This window comes from Centruroides sculpturatus, unplaced genomic scaffold (assembly GCF_000671375.1).
Source record: "Centruroides sculpturatus isolate CEXI.00-Female unplaced genomic scaffold, Cexi_2.0 scaffold764, whole genome shotgun sequence".
NCBI classification, from domain to species: Eukaryota; Metazoa; Arthropoda; class Arachnida; order Scorpiones; family Buthidae; genus Centruroides; species Centruroides sculpturatus.
Genome location: NW_019384991.1, coordinates 35,463 through 50,314, shown reverse-complemented (window position 1 = coordinate 50,314; position 14,852 = coordinate 35,463). Strand labels below are relative to the sequence as shown.

General features: G+C 29.4%; 1 protein-coding gene across 1 annotated transcript in view; it reads left to right on the top strand.

The window, feature by feature from the left end:
- Positions 1-543: 543 nt before the first annotated feature.
- LOC111633033 (DNA replication factor Cdt1-like) overlaps positions 544-14,852 on the top strand; it is a 33,664-nt gene continuing 19,355 nt past the window's right edge. The window contains exon 1 of the mRNA XM_023377557.1: positions 544-722. The gene's annotated coding sequence lies outside the window, so the exon portion shown is untranslated. The remainder of the gene's footprint in view (positions 723-14,852) is intronic.

Below are 14,852 nucleotides of genomic sequence, written 5' to 3'. Positions count from 1 at the left end.
AGAGGGTCGCCATTTTGTATTTTATTTTGACTCGATTCTCAGTCTCCTGACTTCCTATGAGTCTGGATTTTTTTATGCGCAAATGATTTGAGCACCTAATACTCTGTGCCAAATATCAACTCTCGACATGTACTCCTTCATACCTCTATGCTGGTAAGAACATTGGGCAGTACGATTTTATAAACAAGACATAGTCTTGTCAATAATAATTGAGAATAATACATAGATACCAAACTCTCTATTTAAGTGGAAATCATTATCACTTGTCAATTGTAGTGATGCAAAGCTTGGTCATATATACATAACATTATTTTAGATTTTGAGTAAATTAGTTTACCTTTAAATACAGTAATTGCATTACAGTATTTATTGTTCATGAAACTTTAAAGGCACAGTACTTGGTGTATCCAAAACCCACAAACAAATGAGTATCTGGATTACCTGAAAGATATCTGATCCCATCAAGTTTTTATTGTAGTTTATTACAACATTTCTCATTTACAATATTGTTATAATTTTTTTTTTTTTTGTTAACTCAGCCAAAAAAGTTGAAGCCCAAGAATTGTTTGTCTGAGAGGCTTTTTACACCCATTATAAATAAAGAGCAAAATATTAAAGAAGGATCTCGTTCAGTAAGGAAAAGATTATTACTTCAGGATCATCATTTAGAAATACAGCAGCACGTACCTCCACCTAAAGTTCCTAAACGAGATGAATTTCAGGTTGATTTTTTAATTTTTATCTTTTTATTTTAAAATTAATTGATAGAAATGTAAATTTAAAATTACTTTATATATTCATTCTTTATTTTTGAATAATTATTTTACAAATCTTTTTATTTATTTATTTATTAGTGTCTTTAACTAACTTAAAATTGTCTGTATTACAGGAAAAACAGCTTGCTCAGTATGGTATTATATCAATATCATAACATTATATCATATCATTATATCATTACAAATACATACTACAAGATTACAACATTGATAAGAATTTTACATTAAAACAGTTTTAGTGTAAAATCTTATATTTAACATAACATATTGTATAATTAAACTTAATATAGCACAATCTGCACAAAAACCAATGAATACTTGTGAACAGATCTTTCCTGTAAATATTAAATAGAATCTTCCAGTAGCTATGAATTACTAGTGTGTGATTTTGCATTACAAAACAATGTTGTCATTATCAAACTCAAACATAGATAGTGAGATGATAAAGATGGTAAAAGCAATTTTATATTCATTATGCACACACACACACACAATGGTATGTATGCAAACAAGCGTTTTCACTTATGAATTTAAACAAGTGCAAAACACGGAACAGGTTAACCAACAAGAATTTGGAAAATCTGCTGGTTGTTTCAACATCTGCCATTACGCTAGACATCAAGAAGATTGCTGCCAGCATCCAATCTCAGCCATCGCATTAATCACTTGGAGGTCTGGCCCCCAGTCAGTAAACTTAATCCTAATTTGGCCCTTCTTCAGAAAAGGTTGTGCATCCCTGGGTTTATAATTAAGCTATCTAGTTAATTTAATGTGGAGAGATCTTTATAAAGATGAAATCTTTCTGTATTTTTTATTTTGTGTAATTTTTATACTTATTATAAATGTTTTACTACTTTATATAAAACACTTTTTGTTTTTAAAAATGTTTTAAAACAATTTAATTACAGTGGAAACTTGATTATCTGGAATAGTTTTCAAAACAATAAAATAAATATTATACTAAAACAAGTAAAATGGCAAAACCGTATTTGGGACATGACTATGTCTCGGAGACGGAATCACTTTGATGCTCAAGGCAGGTCTCGTTCTCATTCTCCTATCTTCTTTGATATCGCTACTTTTGGGCATGATCGTTCAAACTTCAGCTACGACCACGAGATCGTCCATGATGCATCTTTGATGAAATTAACGTATATAATTTTAAAATTTCTCTACGTTGCATGTCAGCCCAGATTGAATTTTTGTCAATGTGTAATGAAAAGTTCCCGTTTTTGAAAAAAATAATCGTGGCTATTGTATCGTCCAAAATTATTTTTTTATTTTGCACAAACAATATACTGTTTAATCCNGAAGTTTATTAAAAAAGCTTTGATATATTGGGAGAATGTACTGTACATCAGCAACTTCTGCAAATATTTATACTTTGTAGTTGTCAGTTTGTGCCAAAAATGGTTTTCAGGTGGCTCAAATTGCTGCAAGAGTTACACTATAGTATGTCAAAAAATGTTTTCCACTCTTGCAATGCTGAATGAAAATTGCTAAATAACTTTTGCATAAATCAACTAATTTAGATAATAAAAGCAAAAATATAAAGCAGAAAACTATAAATACAGTAGAGCGTCGTTTATCCGAATCAATTGGGAACTGGGGTTGTTCGGATAACCGATTATGTACGTAAAAATACATTAACCTATCCCGTGTTGAAATTTTTCTCCGTTGCGTGTCGCTTCGCGCTGAATTTTCGTCGATGTTAAGCCTAACATAAACTTTTTAAAATAATAATCGTGGCTATTGTATCGTTAAAAATTATTTCTTTATTTTTTACAAACAAAATAAATATATTGAAAAATATAAAAACAAAAAAAAAATTATACTTTAGAAGTTATCTAGTATCAAAAACGTTTGATTCAGCACAACACACAGTCCTCAGAAAAACACCACACAAAAGTGATAGTGCTGCCAGCTAAAACACATACACAAACATAAAAAATATTGCAGTAGTTCAAGATATAGCCAAAGATTGCAGTGCCACAGCACTAGCGAAAATTTAAATTTGCCGACTGGAATTCTTTCGGATAAATGACGCTCTACTGTAATCACTTTATTAAAATAATTTTTCTAACCCCTATAAATTTAGAAAGGATTAATTTTTAAATTTGCAAGTTTAGATTCTTATGTCAATGAAACAAACGTGCCCTACAAAAAAATTATAAATACTGCACAAGAAAAGAAATTTAATAACATTTTAGAAAATGCACTAACATAAGTAGAAGTAGAATCTAATACTGGCTTTAACATTATGAATTAGCCAAAAATTACTTTATGCAGATGGATGGAATGGGGCTATCTTAAACAACAAAAAAAAATTATCTGAAGTAACAAAATTTCATTAGGTTAAAAAATCCACCAGTTAACTAGTACTTATTAGGACACTATTGGAAGTTTTGTGAAAAGTTCAAATAGTGACAGAAATGTCAGTTCATAGGGACAGAAAAATGCTGCAAGAAGCAAGATAAATCCATTTTCATTGGCTCAAAACTAAATATTTTATGAACAGATCAACAGGTACAGTATGTATATGTGATTAAACAATCAAAAATCAATTGCATAGTTGTTGTCTAACAAGTTGTCATGCTAGAAAAAAGCCACTGCTTTCTAAAAGTGCACAAGCAGAAACCCTAGCAAGGGCAAAGGAATACCAAAACATTACTGTGAATCACTGGAAATAAAATTTATGGTCAGATGAGACCAAAATAGATCTTTTTGGATCAGATGGAATTGACAAGTTTGGAGACACATAGTAGCAACATTGGAAAAAGAAACAATGTCAAAACTGTTAAATATGAAAGGGGTAACAAAATTATTTGAGGCTATATGTCTTGGATTTGTCAATGGGATCATGAACAGAGAACTCTACCATAAGATTCTGGAGAAGCATATTTCTCCATCAGTGCTTAAACTGCATCTTGGAAAGAAGTATATGTTTCAACAAGACAGAGATGCTAATTACACAGCTAAGATTTCTTACATCCTGGTTTCAAAAAAAGTCAAATACACTAAACTGGCCTTTACAATCTCTAGACTTAACCCTAATTGAACACTTCTGGTCAATATTATGAAAAAAATTGCGAAACAATAATTTTAAAATCTTGTACAATTTGGTTAAGGAATAATATTTCAAAACTGATGACAATATAATTACAAAATTAGTGGAATCCATGCCAAGAAGAGTTGGTGCAGTCCTTAAAGCCAAAGAAGGTCACATAAAATATTATTCTATAGTGCTTTGTTTGAATTCCTGAAACAAAAGAAAATATCAGGATATAATTCTTCTTGAGGCATAATTTTGTATTTGTTAATAAAAAGTTTAGTTTAATTTAAATCATGAAGCATTAGAAAATTATGTCAGTGTAATTTATTACTATTTTTAATCTTTCAGTTTTGCATGTAAAGATCTAAAGTATTGTTTTCCAAAACAATACTTTAGATCTTCCAATTAAAAGATATTCAAGGTTTTTCATAAAACATTGCAAGGTTGGGAGACATTATTTGACATGTTATACATAGTTTTAGTTTGTATGTCTATAAAGTCATCTTCAATAAAAAAAAAAATATACTGTCTTTTGACATTAAGATTCTTTTATTGGTGACAAAATTAGCAACTACTTTCTCAGCACTGCATTGGTATCTTCTTCAGGCAAAATACAATATTTAAAATATCATTGTGTGAAAATAGCTTTTTCAAAGTTGTGTTCAGACAACTTTATCTTAAACTTCAGTACACTGGACCCTTTATGAGAACACATTCAATTTCAATTGCAATATAATAATCTTCTTCCCTAATGCAATGGTTTTTCTCTTCTTAAAACCCTTCCTAGATTATCCCCATTGATCTCTTTTTTCTAAGAACATTTCTCATATTGTTTATTCCAAGAGATTCTTTGGCATCTGGCAAGTTTGGATGAAGTGTTGCCAGATGCCAAAAAATCTCTTGGAATAAACAATGTGAGAAATGATCTGGATATCTCTGAAAAATTCTTGAAATCATTATTATTTAGCTTACTTACCACAAAATCTTTCCTGGCCTTGCAGACAGTCTCATACCATATGTGTAAATTCCTTGATATTTTGTTTCCTGGACAAGTACAAGACTTTTATAACATATAACTTATACAACCTCTTTACATCACCTCCTATAATGTTTTTGGAGGCTTTTACACTAGACATTGAGGCTCTTACCAAAGGGGTAGATGAAACACAAGGACTTTTTCTGATGGAAAACTGCATTACATTTGCTGGGTAAGAAAGTCAAACCTCAGGTGCAACATTTTTGTCGTACAATACACAGCTATAAGGATTGGTTGAAGTGGAACAAAGTTGTTGTTACGAGGGAAGATAAATCCAAGGACATTGTTTTGGCAAAATGCTTTATATCAATAAGTTAGATGAGTATATTAGCAATATAGAATGTTCATTGGCACCAGACAATTTTCTTGATTCTCTGCAATGCATGTTGAAGAGATTTGCTAACACTTCTTTGGCATATTTTCTTCACATGCACTGTTCTGTTTTCCCTGCACCCAAGATCCTGTAAATTTTTGCTTTTGCCAAAACTCTTAAACCTGTCAGTGAAATATGTCCTGTGGTTGAAAAATGTGCTTCTCCTATCTTCTTGATAGAGAAACAGTTGGTGAAATTTTTAAACAATAAAGTATCTTTTACTATAAATATCTCCTTCCAGCTGTTGGAACATCATAACATGTTATAATTCAATGAGGATTCCATGCACTTTATCCTTCCATCAGACTACTTCCTCCTTTATGTGAGATGAAAGATTTCCTCCTATACAATATTGATTCTGCCCAAAACCACCAATGAGTGCATAGTGGAACTTGTATAGCTTGTTTATTATTCTTCATTTTCATGTATAACAACAAAGTCTACATATAAGGCAGTAATGGCTCCATGGGCAGTCCCACTGTAGGATTTTTATGATAATTGGTTCTTCACTACCCAAGTTCCAGTTATAAATTCTGATGTATGCTAAGTATATGGATGACATTCATTTTATGGAATTTCAAACCCAATGTGCAACACTTTTCCCAGAAATTTAATCTACATGGCCTACAGCTACAGTTGGAGCAAGAAAACCACACTAGGTCCTTCTTGCTTCAATTGCTACTAGGTCATGTTTTAGACATTTCCATAATGTTTCATAGGGGTGAGATCCATACCAGTAATATACTGGAAACCTGCCTACCACCTTATTTTTATTAATATATATTTGTGGACTTCCTCCATATAAAGCTTTCTGTTTTCAAATATTTAATGAAGAGAACTTTCATGCATTCTACTAATATGCTTAGCATCTTAAATGAACTCAAATATATCAGGAAGATAGTGAGACAACATGGTTATCTGGCAGGATTAATAAGTCATTTAATTAGTGCTTTGGAATCCCGAAAACCAATTGAGACTAGGAATAATCAAGAATAGGATAACACTAACGTACTTCTCTGCATTAGGGAAGATACATAAGGAAATAGCAAACTGCAACAATCTGAACCTGGCCTTTAAATGTAATCCTCAATATATTAATAATTGTGTTTAATATTTTACACAATGACAAGATTCTGCAGCTTCTTCAGATTCTTCTGGGGTTTATTCGATACACATAAAAGGACTACTGTTTCAGCAGGAGGATGACATACAGGAGCATAAAAATTGCTCATTTGGCAGGAAAGTTTCATTTTTCCAAGTCATTTTTTAAAAATGTGATCATGTAGCACAATAAAAAAAAAACAAAATAGAGAAGAAACATGAGTTCCTTCATCTCTACCTTGTTTTTGGCTTCGTCTTTGCCATTCAGTTTTTTGTGTTATTCCATAAATTTTCAATTGAATTGACATCTTGGTGTAATTGTAATTTAATTTTTGGGAAAGAAATAAACAATTGTTTCTTTTTTATTTTGACTATTTTTTTATTGTACTACATGATCACATTTTTTAAAAATGACTTGGAAAAATGAAATCTCCCTGCAGTTTGAACAATTTTTTTTGCTTGCTGTATATTGTTGTTACCTTGTGAACCCTCCTGGAAGGAAGTAAGAGGGCACAAATTTGCTCTCAGTAGAGGTCTTAGCAACATGGCTCTATCTTCATTTGCATGAGCATAATGTTGAGTTATCATGGAAAGATACCAACATTATTAGACTTACAATTGATCTAAACAATATAAAGTACATGGAAATCTTGAAATTACATGGCTAACAGAACTCTTGATTGCATTAACCATCATGATGCATGGAAATCATTTTACAAAGTCTAACTTTTAAATGTACTTGTTATATTTTATTTAAATTTTATATGTATGGATCTATATTGATTTATTATAAAACTTGAAATATTTTTGATATTTAATTGTATATACATATTGTTGAAGTCATTAAGATTCTGAGTTAGTTTTAGTATGTGTAAAAAACTAACTCAGCTGTACATAATATAATGTAATATTATTATAATGTTATTAGATTAATGTAATAATAACAATATAATGCTAACAAATATTTGTTCATTATTTGAAATGGAAATTAATATTTTGCTCGCATTTGTTCTTGTCTATTTATATTTTTTGATGTAAGTCACAATATGTTTATTGCAAATAAATTATTTTCATAGTCTTATACATCAAATATAATAACAGCTGTATCAATTTTTTTCTTATTTTAATAGTAATGAAAATATAGGCTAATCAAATTTTCGTATTAAATTTTGTATATTTATGTATAATTCATTAATGGAATTTTTAATACTAAAGCTGAATTCTAGTTCATTTTAACATAAAAAAATATAACTTTAAATACATATTTTTTCCCTAAAAAAATTACTAAATTATTTGCATAATTTATGGATATAATAACGGTAATAAATGATATCATATAGTATTCAATAGGGGTGATTGATAGTTAAGGTTTATCTGAAAGTTTCTTCTTCAACTTTCGTTAAGTCCATTTATTCGCAATTTGCGTTTCAATGCAAAATAACAAAAAAGAAAAAGAAAAAAAAAAAAACATATCAAAATATTGCCATCCACGTTACACGGAAAAATGCCATTAGCTATAGTTTACGCCTCATATTGATCCACCATTCTTAAATGGTTGTGAGAGGATGTAACAGAGGAAAGCAATCCAAAACTTAAAGCTATAAATTATATTTATTTTCNTGGTAAAACTATTAAAAATCAGCTATAAAAAAAATTCTTACTCAAAGTGATATACCATATTTTATGTTTTTCTTTTTCTTTTTTTTACTTTCCCAGCTGTAATATATACATAACAAGGGAAAGTATTGGAATCGTGTCAAATTTGGCCCTTTTATTTTTTTTCAAATCTCCATATTTTGTTTCATCATCATTAATCCATCCTGAGATATAAATAAAATTTGGTGTAGTAGCTTTTATATAAGGGCACTGACGCTTTAAATTTTGGTGGTTAAAGGTCGAGGGGTTGGTATATATATATAAACTCGTCACTAGTGATGAATATCAGTTCAGTTGTATAAAAGTAACTGTTGACTTAAATTTCTCATATTTGGTTAGTATTTGGATATTATATTTGATTGAAAGAACCTGAAAAGGAGCATTAAATATATCCCAAAAACCTTTGTATGTGATTTAACAACAAAGTAACTTGTATTTAAGGTGTGTGAATGTTGTTTCTAAACTTCTAGTAAGGCTTTAAGTGTGAATGAATATGTCAGCAATATAAATTCTGTAAAACCTGTGTAAATCAGAATCTTATGGTACTGAATTATTTTTTTGTTTTGGCAAGTTTCCATTTTCAACAGGTTTTAGTATTTTTTTTCTTTAAACCTCAGCAGATAAATGTCACACAGTTATGTTTATTTTTCATGGTAAAATCATTTTTACATATGCAAAAAAATTTTATTATTAAGCTTAATCCAAATTAAGCCAAAGTGATTCCAACTAAATATGGAAGTATTCAAATGCATGAATCTCACAACAACAAATAGTCAGTATGAGAACCAAGAACTAGTATCTTGCTCTCCTGTTAGAAATTCTAATTTCATTACAGAAATATAAAGAAGTTATTCTGTAATCTGGCTTCTCAAGGAATTTTAATTAATTATTAATTATTGCCAATTTGTCTAATTTATTACAGTATAATTAATTAGACAAATTGGCAACAATTTGTTAGTTTATTCCCATTGTTTTAATGAATTATATTTATTGCTTGTTCTTGAGAACTTTATTCTTGGAAACTTGTTCAGATTCTTGAAAGTACTCAATTTTTAAAAGTATTCAATGCTGCTCCTGGTTAATTCCATCAAAGATTTTGTCTGTATACGTCTTCTTGTCACATGACATTTGTTTCTCTGAAAGGTTCAATAATATTCTTGGAATACAGTTTTTCATGTTCTGCAATGACTTTTATGTCTGGAGGTGATTTTACTTATTTGTCTACAAGTTGATTCCCAATTTTCCACTTTATCTGGTTTAAATTATATTCTTCATATCTGAAAATCTCTTCTATTTCTGCATCAAACAAACTTCCAGTTCATAGTAGAATTTAACAGAAAATCACTGTTTTGAAGAATTTTTTTCATTTAGATAAGTTTCCATTTTATTCAGGTTTATTGTATATGTCAAGCTATACATAAAAACTAAAATACCTGATACACTAAAAAACATTAATTCTAAGAATTTAAAATAAATACTAAACTCATTCTATTTTTATGATAGAGTTTGAATTTAGATCTAAGAATTATTGAGTGATTAAATATTCTAAATACTGAATTATTTGATAAAGTTTTGNATATTTCGCACATACACAAAATGACTGTGTGAATGATAACATTCACTGGAGAATCTCGACATTTACCAGATATAGGTCATTCACAGTAACAATTACACCAATAACACAAATCTGTATACTAGTTATTCAGCATTTTGGACTACCACCCCTCTTCAGCAGAAAGTTATGAATACTTTCTCTAAAAAATTAATTTACAATTATTTTACAGAAATTACAAAAAATTTTAAAAATGATTTTATTCATTTTCCAAATTATCTCTTGCTCATGAAATCTGCAAGTTTTTTTATACATAAGCATGTAAAAATACCAATATAGATTATTACATTTAATAGTACATAAACTGGTGATTACTATTCTAAAAAATATTTTACAATTTTACTTTTTGGTAAAACTATTAAAAATCAGCTATAAAAAAAATTCTTACTCAAAGTGATATACCATATTTTATGTTTTTCTTTTTCTTTTTTTTACTTTCCCAGCTGTAATATATACATAACAAGGGAAAGTATTGGAATCGTGTCAAATTTGGCCCTTTTATTTTTTTTCAAATCTCCATATTTTGTTTCATCATCATTAATCCATCCTGAGATATAAATAAAATTTGGATTTGGGATAATTTGAAATGCTTTGTAAATATTTATAGTTAAAAAGATTATTCTTAAATAGGTTTATTTTCAGCAAATGATCAAAGATATGGCACTCAGAAATTAAATTCTAATATTCATAAATATAAATGTATAATGGGAAAATTGAGATAACTAAAATATTATTTGTACAATAACAATAGCAGCTTACTATCAGAATTTTGACTTTAGTTATCATGGAAAATAAAACATCTCTATATAATGTATGTTGTGAAAAACTGTGATAACAGTAGCATTTTCAGTATTTAAATTCTCATCTTTACATTAATTTTAGTACAGTACCAACTCTACTGTCAATAACATGACATTCCAGTAAACTTGTTCTGGCATTCAAAAAAAAGAAAAAACATACATATAATCTAATTTCTACCTCTATGGATCAAATAAGTTTTTGTTCTTCACTGGTAATTCTTCTTGATAATTACATTAATTCCATGTGTTAAAAAAAATATAACTTTTTTCCAAGTTGTCATTCCAAAATGCCACTAACTCGAAAGTAGTCACTGAATAGCCAATATTTTTTCAATTAAAATTTAACTATAAGTAGAAACAGTTGCTATTAGTACATAGTTAATGTGTATGAATTTGCATATATAATACTTTTATGAAAATTTCACTGTTTAGACTAGCATCATTGCTATGCCTTAAAACTTCTCATTTTTTGGTAACTATAACCTTCTTAGTCCACATTGAGTTTGCAGGACTCTACTGTATTGTGGAAATGGGAAGTTAGAAAGACAAGATTAAAGAGAATTTGCATAAAGTTATAATATGTAGTATTTTTAAACTCATAGAACAACATTGTTTTATGAAATTCCAGACACTACTATCAATTATTGTAAAAAATGTTTACAAGAACCTTATTTTATTTAAGGATTTGTTATATCAAGGAGAAGGCGTGCACAAAAACTAGAGGACAACAGTCATTTTTCTGATATTTATTATGTTACTGTGAAAGACTGAAATTAGAGGATGTCGATATTCTCTGGTGAATGTCGACACATACAAAATATGTTGGTGAAAGACCGAATATTTGGTTATATTATTATACATTCGAACAATCGGCGATGTATGTCGACAAGCACAGATAAGCTTTGGTGGAGGTCGACACCCGAGAAGCCGATGTCGACAGAGAGGCGACAGTCTGTCGTCAAATTCTTTGCTGTTTCCTTCTGCTCAAATTGGTAATACCATAAGAATACAAGTCTCTGATGTCAACCGTGGCCATACAGATGCCTGAAATGTGTTGGCGGTTGTTGTTGGAATAAAAGACTCCGACTTTTATAAATTAGCAAACAAAAATGGTACCCTCAAGCAGGGCCGATGAACTAGGCCATCACCTAGTTCATATAGGCGAACTAGGCGATGGCCTAGGACGCTTGAATTTGGGGGGTGCGGCATGGCAAAAGTACATGCATAAATTACAATACATAATGAAAAAATTAATTCTTTTTGATCACAATCCTTTTTCATGTGGTGACCCGCGAGTCGCCATTTTGAAAGTAGCGCCATAGTCTCACAATCGCGATATTGTGTGCTGCATATTGAATAAAAAGTAGATACTCTATTTTACATTAGTGTTTTATATTGTTGCGAATTTTTTTTAATGGAGCGACGTTAAAGTCATTTGCCTAGGACGCTGAGTTTGCTTGGGCCCTCAAGAAGCTTTATACCCGTAATCAGTTCGTAATTTGTAAGAAAAGTACTTTCCATAGATGAGATTTCTTCTCAAGAAATATCGCTGAGAAGCAGCTGCAGCTAATTCGAAAAGTGGAGGGCAAGGCTATACACGCTGTCATTGCAAAAAGAAGTATTCCACAAATAAATGCAGTTGTAAAAGCAAGGGACTCTTGTGCAATTCAAAGTGCCATAACAGTTTAAGTTGTTGCAATAAATAAGATTATATACTGTTAATCACATAATATATGTGTATGTATAATTTTGTGTATTTTTTTTTTTTTTCTGATTAAGAATGTACTGTTTGTTATAGGTTCAACAGTTTATTTACATGTACTGTTACTTAACACTGTTACTTAACTGGTACTATTTTGACATTAAAAAGTTGCATTTTTGTCTTAACATAATAAAAATATTTTTATTCAACATTCACCAGTGCATGCTGAATGTCGACATTTGCTGGTGTAAGTGAGAAATACTGTTTTGTGTATGTGCGAAATATTTGCTAAATATTTCGCACATACACAAAATGACTGTGTGAATGATAACATTCACTGGAGAATCTCGACATTTACCAGATATAGGTCATTCACAGTAACAATTACACCAATAACACAAATCTGTATACTAGTTATTCAGCATTTTGGACTACCACCCCTCTTCAGCAGAAAGTTATGAATACTTTCTCTAAAAAATTAATTTACAATTATTTTACAGAAATTACAAAAAATTTTAAAAATGATTTTATTCATTTTCCAAATTATCTCTTGCTCATGAAATCTGCAAGTTTTTTTATACATAAGCATGTAAAAATACCAATATAGATTATTACATTTAATAGTACATAAACTGGTGATTACTATTCTAAAAAATATTTTACAATTTTACTTTTTGGTAAAACTATTAAAAATCAGCTATAAAAAAAATTCTTACTCAAAGTGATATACCATATTTTATGTTTTTCTTTTTCTTTTTTTTACTTTCCCAGCTGTAATATATACATAACAAGGGAAAGTATTGGAATCGTGTCAAATTTGGCCCTTTTATTTTTTTTCAAATCTCCATATTTTGTTTCATCATCATTAATCCATCCTGAGATATAAATAAAATTTGGTGTAGTAGCTTTTATATAAGGGCACTGACGCTTTAAATTTTGGTGGTTAAAGGTCGAGGGGTTGGGATATAGAGTTGTGTCGTGTCATATCTTAAGAAGAGTGTCATGTGTCATCTCTCAAGAAGGGTTGGACTTAATGAAAATGTTATTTGTTATTAGCATTTACAATTTTTTTTTTATAAAACTCATATTTTTTGCTATTTTATAATAATTAAAAATATAAAATGTTTTTTAATAAAATATCATAATAGATGGTGTTACATGCAGTTTTAAATGTTGCTGGATTTTTTAGACTATGTATACAATAAGGACAAGAAACAATTAACATAATGAGTATTATCAATTATTAATTTAATTTTGTTAGTTGTATCTTAAACAATAATAATAATATGATCACAGGCATGATACACTTCAAATTTATTGCAGTACAAGCAATTTAAATGTAAAAATACTGGACTGCAATTTTTAATCATATTCTTAATTTATTCAATTTAAAATATATGTTCTCCATCTCAAATTTATAGTGTCTTGCCCCTGTACAGCATACTTTTCCTGATAACAGAGTCACTACAGTCATCTACAGTAGTGACTCTGTAGATGACTGTAGTCATCTACAGAGTCACTACTACTCGGAAAAATACTCAGAATAACTCCACTCGGAAAAATTTTTGAATTGAATTCACATGACTTCCAATCCAGACCGAAAGTTCATATATATATTTTTTGATTCCGATGAAATCGTGTTTTAATTTAATTTGCTTTATTCAGACACAATAATGTGACTTCTTTCAAACACTTGGCAGATTATTCATCTCTTTATTCAGTTGGATATAACTGAATAAAGAGATGAATAATCTGCCAAGTGTTTGAAAGGAGTCATGTTATTGTGTCTGAATAAAGCAAATTTCGTATATAGTTAATCAGGGCCTCCTACCTCTAAGCTTTCCCTATCTGGTCTTGACTTTTATCTATCTCAGCAGTAGCCAACTTTTCTGTCCTCACGGACCACTAAACTCACAATTTTGAATCCTGCAGACCACTATCATGAATTTTTTTAAAATGATACAAACACCTACAGAATAATGATTATAAAAGTTCTATTTTACTTTATTAATATGAAATTCACTTTTTAATTATTACAAATTATTGTAAAGTTTGTAGCTGCTTGTTTGAAATAAGTTGATAGGTCCTTGGATCTTTTCTATGAAGGATGACAATTGCACTCACAACATTATTTATTGTTGATTATTTATTGATAAGTCATTTCATGTTTAGTTTTAGATTCAAATAAAAAACCCCAATGAATTCAGTTTGATTTTTGTTTGAATTCAGTTTGATTTGTGTATTCAAAATGAAATTGGATATTCAAATAAATAAAGAAAAGTGATTTTCTTGATGTTTTCATTATTGTAAACCAACTGAATACTCAAAATTGAATGCATCAAATTCTCTTAAGAAACATTATCTAGTGAATTTCCTAGTTATTTTCAAACAGCTATATTATTTTAAGATATTAAATTTCAATTATGACCAAAAACTGTTTTATTTAATACATGTTGGTCTCTGCAAAAAGAAGTATTCCACAAATAAATGCAGTTGTAAAAGCAAGGGACTCTTGTGCAATTCAAAGTGCCATAACAGTTTAAGTTGTTGCAATAAATAAGATTATATACTGTTAATCACATAATATATGTGTATGTGTAATTTTGTGTATTATTTTTCTTTTCTGATTAAGAATGTACTGTTCATTTTAGGTTCAACAGTTTATTTACATGTGCTGTTACTTAAGCTTTCTCCTATTTTGACATATTAAAAAGTTGCATTTTTGTCTTAACGTAATAAAAATA